Genomic DNA, 13,939 nt, shown 5'->3' with positions numbered 1-13,939 from the left:
TCCCAGGCAAGAATACTGGAGTGAGCTGCCATTTCCTCCTCCTTGAACATTAATTAAGATTTGCCTTTTCAGCCAATATTGACATGTTTTAGTAATGACATTATCTAAAATAATCTCTAATAGTGTGAAAATTTGTGTAAGTGATTATTTAAAAACAGTTGCCTCACTCCCAGCACTGTAAACCCACCAGGGCAAGAACTCTGTCTGTTTTGTTCACAGCTGTGTCTCTGGCAACTGGAGTAGAGACTGGAGCACAGATAAGGACTCACTAAATGTTTGGTGCATGAATGACTGAGTAATGAAGGGAGACTTTTGGTTTAAACAGTCTTTCTTTAAAACTTAATGTTGGTCCCAGTGTCTCCTAGCACCTGATGCTGCCAGGAAATGAAGCCCCTTGGAGATTCTCTGAGGTGCTGGTGCCCTGGAGGATTCCTGAGGAGGGCTGGGGAAGAGGCACCGGGCATGCTAGGTGTTAATTTCATTCCTCATCAGAACTGGGTTTACCCTGGATCAAACAATGCTGCAGCCTTAGGCTCGTCCCAGGGCCCAGTGGGTCCCAAGCAACACAGTCACACCATCATGTGTTGTGAAGTTTTCAAAAGGTGTCACCTGAAGTCAGCAAAGATCATGCCTCTTTCTAAGCCAGCTCCCCTCCATGGGAGGATGAGAGATTCGTGCAGTGTATCAGGCTCTGGGGAGGAGGGCATGGGTGGGCAGGGTTAGAGTTAGTGGAGCCACAGTAACTCTGTCTCAGTGCTGGGATGACTTCCAAAAATGCTCTAACCACACACTCTGCTGATCTAGCCAGTGTCATAGGTGTGCTGTGCTCTTAAAATTGAAAAAAAAAATGCTATTTTTCAGATTGTGTGATGCTTGTGATAATTGTCATATTTCAAATGTTTATATTATTCTTTTATGCGCATACTTTTCTTAAAGATGTTCCCCAGGTTATGTGACTTGAAAGCCTCACAAAACCTGTGATCCCACGCTTGTTAAAAATCACAAAAATTAAGAAAACTTTTAAATCTCTAGATTTTCCTGCACCAAATAACATGGAATAAATTTATCTGGAACAAGAACTATTGAGGTTACAAGAAAAGATGGCCAAAAACACATTAGCTATGAGAAACTTAATACTTCTCTCACTCAGCAGTCCATGGATCCAGAAGAATTATGAAAGATGTGTCTATGTGGATGTGGGAAAAATAAAAAAAAAATAGAGGGGAAAAACAGAAGCAATAAATGATAGACTGAGCCAAATCTAATCAGTAATTACATCAAATGTTAACAGTGTACACACTGCAGAGGAGGCAGAGATTGTCGGGAGCATGAAAAGCAAGTGCAGACCACATGCTGCCCGCAAGAGACAAACTTTTGATAAGAAGACGTGGAGGGGAGTTTGAAAGCAAATGGAAGGAAAAGGTAAGTCATGCAAATGTTGAGAGTAAGTCCTTGGAGTAAAGTGTGTTCATATCAGAGAAAATAAACTTCCATATGGCGAGTGTTGCCAGAGTTTGTGTCACGGTCGAATGCTCTTCATCGGGAAGTCAAATAATTATAAAGGTGTCTGATGAGAAATACTCCAATATATGAAGCAAAACTGATTCAATTCAAAACTGAAACAGGTGAGTCTATAAGCAGATTTTAACACTCCTCTCTTGGCAACTGATAGATTTAAAATGAAAAATGAGTCAGTGAGGAGAAAGCATCTCCCTGAAGAAAGGCCTGACTGAGGCGGCTGGAGGTAGTGGGGCCTGGCCCCGGGCTCAGTCCCTGTGGGGGGTGACCTCCCTCCTCCACAGGTGTCTGCTGCCCCCCGAAGCCGGCTCTCCACCACGAGGAGGTCTCCGGCTCTTGGGGGCCTTGGAGGCAGAGGTTGCAGAGGCTGGACAGGCTACCGGGCTTGTCTGGTGCCCCAGGGCCCTGGCTGGCACTGGCCCAGGACTCACCTGTCTGTAATCTTGGGCCATGGAAAGCTCCTTACTTCCTTATGTGCTCAGGAATGCAGTTATAGAAGATAATTTTAAAATCACATTCAACATTTTAATTGTTTTCAAGAAGAAAGGAGTCCAGGGAACTTTGTCACGAAGGGTGGAAGTAGACCCTGCCTTTTGAGACACACAGTGGATTGGTGCGTATTTCTTCACTATGGATCGTCTCAGGGTCGTTTGTGACAACAGAGAGTGGCAAAGCTACGCTGACAAAGTGGGGCCGTCCCGTCGAGTGTGGTGCGTTCACGTGACTGAAGGTGGAGGGGCGCCGGGTGGGAGCCTGCATCCGCAGGAGGGACCCTGCGTCTCCTTTTGTTTTCAGCACCGTGTACGTGTTGGCCTTTGTAGGAGCCCCTGGGTTTCCGGGGACCACGCCAAGAGTGTCCCCTGGAGGGCCTGCCTCCCAACCTGCTGTAGGTACGAAGCACAGCCTTCATTTTCACTGCTCCATGCACGTGAGATCCGCTGGACGAGTGACCCCGCCGTGCCTCCCACACCGGACCCAGGCTGGCTTCGAGGCGGCCGTCAGCGGCGTCCATCAGATTCCACCCCTGGGGCTCCCCTTTCCCGGATTCTTCACTGACTTCCTCTGAGCTGACTTCTATTTCTTTTTCCTGCATCATAAAAGTGGATTGGAAAAGCAAATATCATCTCCAAGATTCACTAATGTTACTTTAATTAAATGCACATTACCTTTCTAAGCGTTCTGCCTCAAAGTGGTGAAGCCAGAGAACGAGAAGCCGCGTGGAAACCGCAGCTCCTTCCACCCTCTCACCTCCTTTTGGACGTGGCAGATTGGATTCTGGCTGAGTGTGTCAGAATTCAGACTTGGCCGCGGTCAAGCTCTCGCTGCTACTGCAAAGGCAGTAATAACAACCAGCTGAGTGAAGAATGGAGCCCAGACTCGGAAAACAAGAGAGCCGCCCCTTGGTGAGGTTGTGCTGCTTGGTGATCCCCTTGTTGGGGGAGCCTGGGTGGGAGGCGTGGGCTTTGGGGAATCCAGGCATGACTGCGTCTGAGGTCACTCTGCTCCCCAACTCGGAGGTGCCAAGCCAGCCGTCAGCCAGTTTGCCAAGGTAAGACTGAGGTGGAGGCGATACAGAGTTCAAAAGTGAGGTCTGCAGTGCAGTTTGCCCTGTGATTGTCTCAAAGGACCGAAGCAGCCACAGAACAAAGTCAGGCCAAGTTTAATACTCTAAAGCCAGTATATTTCTTAATAAGAATATGAGTGGAAAACAAAACAGCTTAGCCAATATTCCCCCAACTGCCGTAATCCCTCAACTTGGGGAGAAATTCCACCCCAAAAATAACAACAAAGAAAATCCAAACGAATAGGAACCAAAGTCAGCCTCCCCCCCACCCCCAGGTGGCATTTCCGTGGCAGACGGGCCTTGGGTGAAGAGCCAGTTGGGGAACGCAGGGCGTGCGGGCCCCTGTGGCCACGTGGCCCCAGAGGCAGGGGTGTGTTGGCGTCTCCGTGAGGCCTCCTGCCTCTTGCCCCACTCACGGGGCACCCGGATGGGGGCACAAGCCAGCTCCTAAGAGCAGGTTGGCACCTAGGTTCCTCACGCTGATGCGACTCTGCTCTAGACATGAATGCATGATAAACGCTGTATACTCCTTCACCACGTGAGTGAAAGGGGGAGGAGAGAGAGGGTGGCAGGATCTGTTCAAGAGAACTTCTCAGCACACTCGAAAAACTAATGTAAACGCTTTCTAGTCTGTGCTAGGTCCTTAGAACAGCTCCCCAGGTGACATTTCTGACCCGTGACACGTAGGGCAGTGTCCCTGCCCAGCCTGAGAACAGGTTGTGAGTGAGACCCTGAGATCTAGAGCAATCTTCATCCTTCCCCAATGAGCTCAGGCATGTGATTTCCATGTTTGAATGTGGTAGCCGCAGACTCTCATTTGCAGTTCTGAATAGATGTGTTTTGTTCATAACATACCTGTAAATTAGGATGAAAGTCTTCTCAGGACAGAGTTTTCTGTCTTCTTCCAATTTTCAGGAGGGGGACGTGGGGAGGAAAAGGGTCCCTTCATCCTGCTCTGGCCATGGAGCCACCTTGACTCTCACCAGCTGTGCCCTCAGCCTCGGGGAAAACGATCATGTGACTCGCAGATTTTTGAGTAGTGGAAGGTGTCGGGTTCAGCTGTTCAGCTAGGAGGTACTGTCTCTCAACGTGTTTTGGGTTCAGCTGGGAGGTACTGTCTCTCAACGTGTTTTGGGTTCAGCTAGGAGGTACTGTCTCTCAACGTGTTTTGGGTTTAGCTAGGAGGTACTGTCTCTCAACGTGTTTTGGGTTCAGCTAGGAGGTACTGTCTCTCAACGTGTTTTGGGTTTAGCTAGGAGGTACTGTCTCTCAACGTGTTTTGGGTTCAGCTAGGAGGTACTGTCTCTCAACGTGTTTTGGGTTTAGCTAGGAGGTACTGTCTCTCAACGTGTTTTGGGTTCAGCTAGGAGGTACTGTCTCTCAACGTGTTTTGGGTTTAGCTAGGAGGTACTGTCTCTCAACGTGTTTTGGGTTCAGCTAGGAGGTACTGTCTCTCAACGTGTTTTGGGTTCAGCTAGGAGGTACTGTCTCTCAACGTGTTTTGGGTTCAGCTGGGAGGTACTGTCTCTCAACGTGTTTTGGGTTCAGCTAGGAGGTACTGTCTCTCAACGTGTTTTGGGTTCAGCTAGGAGGTACTGTCTCTCAACGTGTTTTGGGTTCAGCTAGGAGGTACTGTCTCTCAACGTGTTTTGGGTTCAGCTAGGAGGTACTGTCTCTCAACGTGTTTTGGGTTCAGCTAGGAGGTACTGTCTCTCAACGTGTTTTGGGTTTAGCTAGGAGGTACTGTCTCTCAACGTGTTTTGGGTTCAGCTAGGAGGTACTGTCTCTCAACGTGTTTTGGGTTTAGCTAGGAGGTACTGTCTCTCAACGTGTTTTGGGTTTAGCTAGGAGGTACTGTCTCTCAACGTGTTTTGGGTTCAGCTAGGAGGTACTGTCTCTCAACGTGTTTTGGGTTCAGCTGGGAGGTACTGTCTCTCAACGTGTTTTGGGTTTAGCTAGGAGGTACTGTCTCTCAACGTGTTTTGGGTTCAGCTAGGAGGTACTGTCTCTCAACGTGTTTTGGGTTCAGCTAGGAGGTACTGTCTCTCAACGTGTTTTGGGTTCAGCTAGGAGGTACTGTCTCTCAACGTGTTTTGGGTTCAGCTAGGAGGTACTGTCTCTCAACGTGTTTTGGGTTCAGCTAGGAGGTACTGTCTCTCAACGTGTTTTGGGTTCAGCTAGGAGGTACTGTCTCTCAACGTGTTTTGGGTTTAGCTAGGAGGTACTGTCTCTCAACGTGTTTTGGGTTCAGCTAGGAGGTACTGTCTCTCAACGTGTTTTGGGTTCAGCTAGGAGGTACTGTCTCTCAACGTGTTTTGGGTTCAGCTAGGAGGTACTGTCTCTCAACGTGTTTTGGGTTCAGCTAGGAGGTACTGTCTCTCAACGTGTTTTGGGTTCAGCTAGGAGGTACTGTCTCTCAACGTGTTTTGGGTTCAGCTAGGAGGTACTGTCTCTCAACGTGTTTTGGGTTCAGCTAGGAGGTACTGTCTCTCAACGTGTTTTGGGTTCAGCTAGGAGGTACTGTCTCTCAACGTGTTTTGGGTTCAGCTAGGAGGTACTGTCTCTCAACGTGTTTTGGGTTCAGCTAGGAGGTACTGTCTCTCAACGTGTTTTGGGTTCAGCTAGGAGGTACTGTCTCTCAACGTGTTTTGGGTTTAGCTAGGAGGTACTGTCTCTCAACGTGTTTTGGGTTCAGCTAGGAGGTACTGTCTCTCAACGTGTTTTGGGTTTAGCTAGGAGGTACTGTCTCTCAACGTGTTTTGGGTTTAGCTAGGAGGTACTGTCTCTCAACGTGTTTTGGGTTCAGCTAGGAGGTACTGTCTCTCAACGTGTTTTGGGTTTAGCTAGGAGGTACTGTCTCTCAACGTGTTTTGGGTTCAGCTAGGAGGTACTGTCTCTCAACGTGTTTTGGGTTTAGCTAGGAGGTACTGTCTCTCAACGTGTTTTGGGTTCAGCTAGGAGGTACTGTCTCTCAACGTGTTTTGGGTTTAGCTAGGAGGTACTGTCTCTCAACGTGTTTTGGGTTCAGCTAGGAGGTACTGTCTCTCAACGTGTTTTGGGTTCAGCTAGGAGGTACTGTCTCTCAACGTGTTTTGGGTTCAGCTGGGAGGTACTGTCTCTCAACGTGTTTTGGGTTCAGCTAGGAGGTACTGTCTCTCAACGTGTTTTGGGTTCAGCTAGGAGGTACTGTCTCTCAACGTGTTTTGGGTTCAGCTAGGAGGTACTGTCTCTCAACGTGTTTTGGGTTCAGCTAGGAGGTACTGTCTCTCAACGTGTTTTGGGTTCAGCTAGGAGGTACTGTCTCTCAACGTGTTTTGGGTTTAGCTAGGAGGTACTGTCTCTCAACGTGTTTTGGGTTCAGCTAGGAGGTACTGTCTCTCAACGTGTTTTGGGTTTAGCTAGGAGGTACTGTCTCTCAACGTGTTTTGGGTTTAGCTAGGAGGTACTGTCTCTCAACGTGTTTTGGGTTCAGCTAGGAGGTACTGTCTCTCAACGTGTTTTGGGTTCAGCTGGGAGGTACTGTCTCTCAACGTGTTTTGGGTTTAGCTAGGAGGTACTGTCTCTCAACGTGTTTTGGGTTCAGCTAGGAGGTACTGTCTCTCAACGTGTTTTGGGTTCAGCTAGGAGGTACTGTCTCTCAACGTGTTTTGGGTTCAGCTAGGAGGTACTGTCTCTCAACGTGTTTTGGGTTCAGCTAGGAGGTACTGTCTCTCAACGTGTTTTGGGTTCAGCTAGGAGGTACTGTCTCTCAACGTGTTTTGGGTTCAGCTAGGAGGTACTGTCTCTCAACGTGTTTTGGGTTTAGCTAGGAGGTACTGTCTCTCAACGTGTTTTGGGTTCAGCTAGGAGGTACTGTCTCTCAACGTGTTTTGGGTTCAGCTAGGAGGTACTGTCTCTCAACGTGTTTTGGGTTCAGCTAGGAGGTACTGTCTCTCAACGTGTTTTGGGTTCAGCTAGGAGGTACTGTCTCTCAACGTGTTTTGGGTTCAGCTAGGAGGTACTGTCTCTCAACGTGTTTTGGGTTCAGCTAGGAGGTACTGTCTCTCAACGTGTTTTGGGTTCAGCTAGGAGGTACTGTCTCTCAACGTGTTTTGGGTTCAGCTAGGAGGTACTGTCTCTCAACGTGTTTTGGGTTCAGCTAGGAGGTACTGTCTCTCAACGTGTTTTGGGTTCAGCTAGGAGGTACTGTCTCTCAACGTGTTTTGGGTTTAGCTAGGAGGTACTGTCTCTCAACGTGTTTTGGGTTTAGCTAGGAGGTACTGTCTCTCAACGTGTTTTGGGTTCAGCTAGGAGGTACTGTCTCTCAACGTGTTTTGGGTTCAGCTGGGAGGTACTGTCTCTCAACGTGTTTTGGGTTTAGCTAGGAGGTACTGTCTCTCAACGTGTTTTGGGTTCAGCTAGGAGGTACTGTCTCTCAACGTGTTTTGGGTTCAGCTAGGAGGTACTGTCTCTCAACGTGTTTTGGGTTCAGCTAGGAGGTACTGTCTCTCAACGTGTTTTGGGTTCAGCTAGGAGGTACTGTCTCTCAACGTGTTTTGGGTTTAGCTAGGAGGTACTGTCTCTCAACGTGTTTTGGGTTCAGCTAGGAGGTACTGTCTCTCAACGTGTTTTGGGTTTAGCTAGGAGGTACTGTCTCTCAACGTGTTTTGGGTTTAGCTAGGAGGTACTGTCTCTCAACGTGTTTTGGGTTCAGCTAGGAGGTACTGTCTCTCAACGTGTTTTGGGTTCAGCTGGGAGGTACTGTCTCTCAACGTGTTTTGGGTTTAGCTAGGAGGTACTGTCTCTCAACGTGTTTTGGGTTCAGCTAGGAGGTACTGTCTCTCAACGTGTTTTGGGTTCAGCTAGGAGGTACTGTCTCTCAACGTGTTTTGGGTTCAGCTAGGAGGTACTGTCTCTCAACGTGTTTTGGGTTCAGCTAGGAGGTACTGTCTCTCAACGTGTTTTGGGTTCAGCTAGGAGGTACTGTCTCTCAACGTGTTTTGGGTTCAGCTAGGAGGTACTGTCTCTCAACGTGTTTTGGGTTTAGCTAGGAGGTACTGTCTCTCAACGTGTTTTGGGTTCAGCTAGGAGGTACTGTCTCTCAACGTGTTTTGGGTTCAGCTAGGAGGTACTGTCTCTCAACGTGTTTTGGGTTCAGCTAGGAGGTACTGTCTCTCAACGTGTTTTGGGTTCAGCTAGGAGGTACTGTCTCTCAACGTGTTTTGGGTTCAGCTAGGAGGTACTGTCTCTCAACGTGTTTTGGGTTTAGCTAGGAGGTACTGTCTCTTAACGTGTTTTGGGTTCAGCTAGGAGGTACTGTCTCTCAACGTGTTTTGGGTTCAGCTAGGAGGTACTGTCTCTCAACGTGTTTTGGGTTCAGCTAGGAGGTACTGTCTCTCAACGTGTTTTGGGTTCAGCTAGGAGGTACTGTCTCTCAACGTGTTTTGGGTTCAGCTAGGAGGTACTGTCTCTCAACGTGTTTTGGGTTTAGCTAGGAGGTACTGTCTCTCAACGTGTTTTGGGTTCAGCTAGGAGGTACTGTCTCTCAACGTGTTTTGGGTTTAGCTAGGAGGTACTGTCTCTCAACGTGTTTTGGGTTTAGCTAGGAGGTACTGTCTCTCAACGTGTTTTGGGTTCAGCTAGGAGGTACTGTCTCTCAACGTGTTTTGGGTTCAGCTGGGAGGTACTGTCTCTCAACGTGTTTTGGGTTTAGCTAGGAGGTACTGTCTCTCAACGTGTTTTGGGTTCAGCTAGGAGGTACTGTCTCTCAACGTGTTTTGGGTTCAGCTAGGAGGTACTGTCTCTCAACGTGTTTTGGGTTCAGCTAGGAGGTACTGTCTCTCAACGTGTTTTGGGTTCAGCTAGGAGGTACTGTCTCTCAACGTGTTTTGGGTTTAGCTAGGAGGTACTGTCTCTCAACGTGTTTTGGGTTCAGCTAGGAGGTACTGTCTCTCAACGTGTTTTGGGTTTAGCTAGGAGGTACTGTCTCTCAACGTGTTTTGGGTTCAGCTAGGAGGTACTGTCTCTCAACGTGTTTTGGGTTCAGCTAGGAGGTACTGTCTCTCAACGTGTTTTGGGTTTAGCTAGGAGGTACTGTCTCTCAACGTGTTTTGGGTTTAGCTAGGAGGTACTGTCTCTCAACGTGTTTTGGGTTCAGCTAGGAGGTACTGTCTCTCAACGTGTTTTGGGTTCAGCTGGGAGGTACTGTCTCTCAACGTGTTTTGGGTTCAGCTAGGAGGTACTGTCTCTCAACGTGTTTTGGGTTTAGCTAGGAGGTACTGTCTCTCAACGTGTTTTGGGTTCAGCTAGGAGGTACTGTCTCTCAACGTGTTTTGGGTTCAGCTAGGAGGTACTGTCTCTCAACGTGTTTTGGGTTCAGCTAGGAGGTACTGTCTCTCAACGTGTTTTGGGTTCAGCTAGGAGGTACTGTCTCTCAACGTGTTTTGGGTTCAGCTAGGAGGTACTGTCTCTCAACGTGTTTTGGGTTCAGCTAGGAGGTACTGTCTCTCAACGTGTTTTGGGTTCAGCTAGGAGGTACTGTCTCTCAACGTGTTTTGGGTTCAGCTAGGAGGTACTGTCTCTCAACGTGTTTTGGGTTCAGCTAGGAGGTACTGTCTCTCAACGTGTTTTGGGTTCAGCTAGGAGGTACTGTCTCTCAACGTGTTTTGGGTTCAGCTGGGAGGTACTGTCTCTCAACGTGTTTTGGGTTCAGCTGGGAGGTACTGTCTCTCAACGTGTTTTGGGTTCAGCTGGGAGGTACTGTCTCTCAACGTGTTTTGGGTTCAGCTGGGAGGTACTGTCTCTCAACGTGTTTTGGGTTCAGCTAGGAGGTACTGTCTCTCAACGTGTTTTGGGTTCAGCTAGGAGGTACTGTCTCTCAACGTGTTTTGGGTTCAGCTAGGAGGTACTGTCTCTCAACGTGTTTTGGGTTCAGCTAGGAGGTACTGTCTCTCAACGTGTTTTGGGTTCAGCTAGGAGGTACTGTCTCTCAACGTGTTTTGGGTTCAGCTAGGAGGTACTGTCTCTCAACGTGTTTTGGGTTCAGCTAGGAGGTACTGTCTCTCAACGTGTTTTGGGTTCAGCTAGGAGGTACTGTCTCTCAACGTGTTTTGGGTTCAGCTAGGAGGTACTGTCTCTCAACGTGTTTTGGGTTCAGCTGGGAGGTACTGTCTCTCAACGTGTTTTGGGTTCAGCTGGGAGGTACTGTCTCTCAACGTGTTTTGGGTTCAGCTAGGAGGTACTGTCTCTCAACGTGTTTTGGGTTCAGCTAGGAGGTACTGTCTCTCAACGTGTTTTGGGTTCAGCTAGGAGGTACTGTCTCTCAACGTGTTTTGGGTTCAGCTAGGAGGTACTGTCTCTCAACGTGTTTTGGGTTCAGCTAGGAGGTACTGTCTCTCAACGTGTTTTGGGTTCAGCTAGGAGGTACTGTCTCTCAACGTGTTTTGGGTTCAGCTGGGAGGTACTGTCTCTCAACGTGTTTTGGGTTCAGCTGGGAGGTACTGTCTCTCAACGTGTTTTGGGTTCAGCTGGGAGGTACTGTCTCTCAACGTGTTTTGGGTTCAGCTGGGAGGTACTGTCTCTCAACGTGTTTTGGGTTCAGCTAGGAGGTACTGTCTCTCAACGTGTTTTGGGTTCAGCTAGGAGGTACTGTCTCTCAACGTGTTTTGGGTTCAGCTAGGAGGTACTGTCTCTCAACGTGTTTTGGGTTCAGCTAGGAGGTACTGTCTCTCAACGTGTTTTGGGTTCAGCTAGGAGGTACTGTCTCTCAACGTGTTTTGGGTTCAGCTAGGAGGTACTGTCTCTCAACGTGTTTTGGGTTCAGCTAGGAGGTACTGTCTCTCAACGTGTTTTGGGTTCAGCTAGGAGGTACTGTCTCTTAACGTGTTTTGGGTTCAGCTAGGAGGTACTGTCTCTCAACGTGTTTTGGGTTTAGCTAGGAGGTACTGTCTCTCAACGTGTTTTGAGAAACATCTGTGCTGTTTCGAAGAGTAAGACACGCGGGTGCTTTCCGCACGTGGCTTCATCCTCCTGCAAACAGCTTCTACCTTAAAAGGTCTTCCATCTCTACTTTTACCGTTTCCTTGTTCTAAATCTTTGATAACTAGCCATTTACTGTAGGACGAAACTAAACCTTGGCTTTCAGAGTCTGTAGCCCGTGACTCAGACCCACCCACGTCAGCTGGCGAAGCCGTGTGATGAGCAAGCCCCTGCCCTCTGCGTTGGGCAGAGGGTCGGGCTGTTGGGCAGGGTCTCCACGGCCAGCTTACTCCTGTGTGCTTCCCTCACTGACCCCACAGGAAGGGGTCACTGCGCACAGCCCGCAGCTGGGAGCGTCTTTGTAATGTACTCTGGGTTCTTGAGCACGGATTTGTGTACTCTCCCCGGCTTGCTGGTTTGCTCCATCCGGTGTGTGTGTCTGTGTGGAGGTGTGGGTATTTCTTTTATGCTCTGGGTTATGACCCAACCCAGCTTTGCTTTGTTGCTCCAACTGTTGCAGCTCTGACCATGGGGACTCCTTCCCTTGGCTGCTGTGTCCCTTTGACCTGCCGCCTTCCTTACCTTCTGATACTATGAGAAGCTCTAGGCTTATCTTGGATGATTCCTACCCCAGCTTGTCTTAGAATCAGTCGTTTCTCCAAGAAGCCCCGTGGCTTTCTGAGGAGAACGGAGTTTAGGCCCCAAGGTCTGGGCACTGGGATGCCCGTTGCTACTGAGGTTCCGCTGCTTCTGGAGATGGAGTGTGGTGCTGGTTCGCGCACACTGGCTTGAGCCCATCGCGCGTGTGACTTCTCCCCACCTCTCTGTGTGTCCGTCGGTCTCTGGTGCCAGCGAGCCCGACTTTGTCCTGATGGTGGTGGTTCTGACCCGCACTGCCTCTCTCCCGTCTGAGTTTACTTTTGATCCTTGCACATTTGCTTTTATTAGCAAAAAGCATGTCCAAGTAACCTTTTTCTTCCCTAATAATTCGAGGAACATAAATTTGTCTAAAAGTGCTACCTTGAAGGGTGTTTTACAGTTCTTTAAAATGTTTATATTGTGGTTTGCTGTATAACATTTTATACGCTTGTTTGAATCTATCCAAATAGGTATTAAGCTGTTGGAGGGTGGGGCTGATGTAGCTTTCATCTCCTATTCCTCCTGGCGCCCGGCACAGACAGTTACGTCCTGACCACACACCCGTCTTCGTTACTGGTGCCTGGTTCGGGAGTCCCAGCTCGTCCTGCGGGGACTCCCGTGGGGCGGCTCCTTTTCTGGCTTGGAGCGGGCGCGAGACCGCACGGCTCCCTGGTCAGGAAGAGGAGCCCCGCCGCGCCCAAGGGTGTCTCTCTGCATCCACTTCAGGGGCAGACCTGGAATACTTGGGGAAACGAAGCACTTTCGGTTTTGGTGAAGATAGTCAAACGTTTATAAGAATGCGGTTTTTGTGTCTGTGGTGGTAGCTTTCTTTTCATCTTTGCAGAGTTAACATGGGGAAGGTTACATAAACCGGTGGAACAGGAGAAAGAACTGTTGCTGTCAGCGTGGCTGTGGTCGGGCTGGATGACAAGTACTGGGGCTGAGGAAAAAGGACAGACTGTGCCTGACGACGCACAGCATCTGTCAGTCCCTCAGGCGTGTTTAATGACAGAAAGTACACCGTGTGTCCACGCAGCCGAGACAGCGATGAGCGATTCTGCGATCACGGTTTTGTGTGGCTGTCTCTGATTTCACTTCTTAGTTGAAGGGCAAATGCAGGGCAAAGGCAGCATTTTCGCTCTGGCTCTTTGTCTTATGACTTACGGGATTATGATTACGGCCTCCTACAGAATGATCCAGGCTTGTCCCATGGCCGTGGGTTTAATGCTTCCTCCCAGGGAAACAAAATTGCTACATTTCTAATCCCACCACACTTTCTCTCTTAAACAGTCTTGCACTGCTGTGGTTTATTAAATGGCTTTTTACGTAAAATTAAATTATTTTAAATAATACTCGCATTCAGGATGCCACTGCCAGTGATGATGTGAATGATGACATAGCTTCCACGGTGAGCTGTGTGTGTAACTGCGCTGTGTGAGTGGCACCCACGTAACTTATCATCTGATCGGGATGCTTCTGAAACCCCACTGCCCCACAGGCCTGGAAAGGGAGGTGTGGTGGCCACCCTATGGAAAAGCCCAGATGGAAATACGAGGTGCCTTTTGGTTCCTTAAACACTATTCAGATTCCCTCAGTTCCTCTGCCTGAATCTCCCAGCAGCCCGGCTCTCTGACGCCTGTGGAGGGCCGGCGTGGAGAGAATGACGCTGAGCTGGATCCTAAGGAGGGACTTGGGGGGCTCTGGTCTGCCCTGGCGGGGAGCCCCAGACTCAGTGTTCCTCCGTGTTGAAGGTGATGAGAGCAGCGGGGCTGAGGGGGCCAGCGCCCACCACGGCCGGGGTTGCCTGGGCAGAGAGTGCGGCAGAGGGAGAGCAAGCGGCCCGGAGCCGTCCGCCCAAGGCCCTGGAGGCGCCAGCGTGCTGGCTCAGGGCTCTGGCCAAGGGGCCGGGCACACATCAAGGCTCTGAGGCCAGGTCTGCCCCTCAGGGTGGCTCTGGATGTCGTGGAGGGGCCTCCGGGCCGGGTGGGGTCCCCGCCATGCAGGCCCAGGTTTGGAGAACCTACGAAGCTTGAAGAGCCTTCTCAAAACAAAGGTTCTCAACCATGAACACGACTAGGTACAACAGTGAGTGTGGCTGTGCCAGTGTCGGTGTGGCCGGAGGAGGGTCTGTGCTTGGAGGCCGCTCCTGCCCTAGAACGCCTGACGATGGCTCCACACCCCTGAGGGACCTGGGGACCACACCACTCACCCCCAGGAGGGGCCCGGGGACCACACCACTCACCCCTGAGGGATCTGGGCACC

General features: G+C 49.7%; 1 long non-coding RNA gene across 1 annotated transcript; it reads right to left on the bottom strand.

The window, feature by feature from the left end:
- Nucleotides 1-1,605: 1,605 nt before the first annotated feature.
- Nucleotides 1,606-4,186, bottom strand: LOC147366519 (uncharacterized). Its single transcript, XR_015133461.1, has 3 exons — nt 3,938-4,186; nt 2,685-2,846; nt 1,606-2,605 (listed from the first exon to the last, which is right to left on the bottom strand). It is a non-coding gene; the product is annotated as an uncharacterized LOC147366519 (long non-coding RNA).
- Between the last annotated feature and the right edge of the window lie 9,753 nt (nt 4,187-13,939).

Source organism: Bos grunniens, chromosome 9, assembly GCF_055505025.1.
Source record: "Bos grunniens cultivar Pamir isolate PY7600 chromosome 9, Bosgru_T2T1.0, whole genome shotgun sequence".
Lineage (NCBI taxonomy): Eukaryota > Metazoa > Chordata > Mammalia > Artiodactyla > Bovidae > Bos > Bos grunniens.
This window is presented reverse-complemented; position numbering and strand designations above follow the sequence as displayed.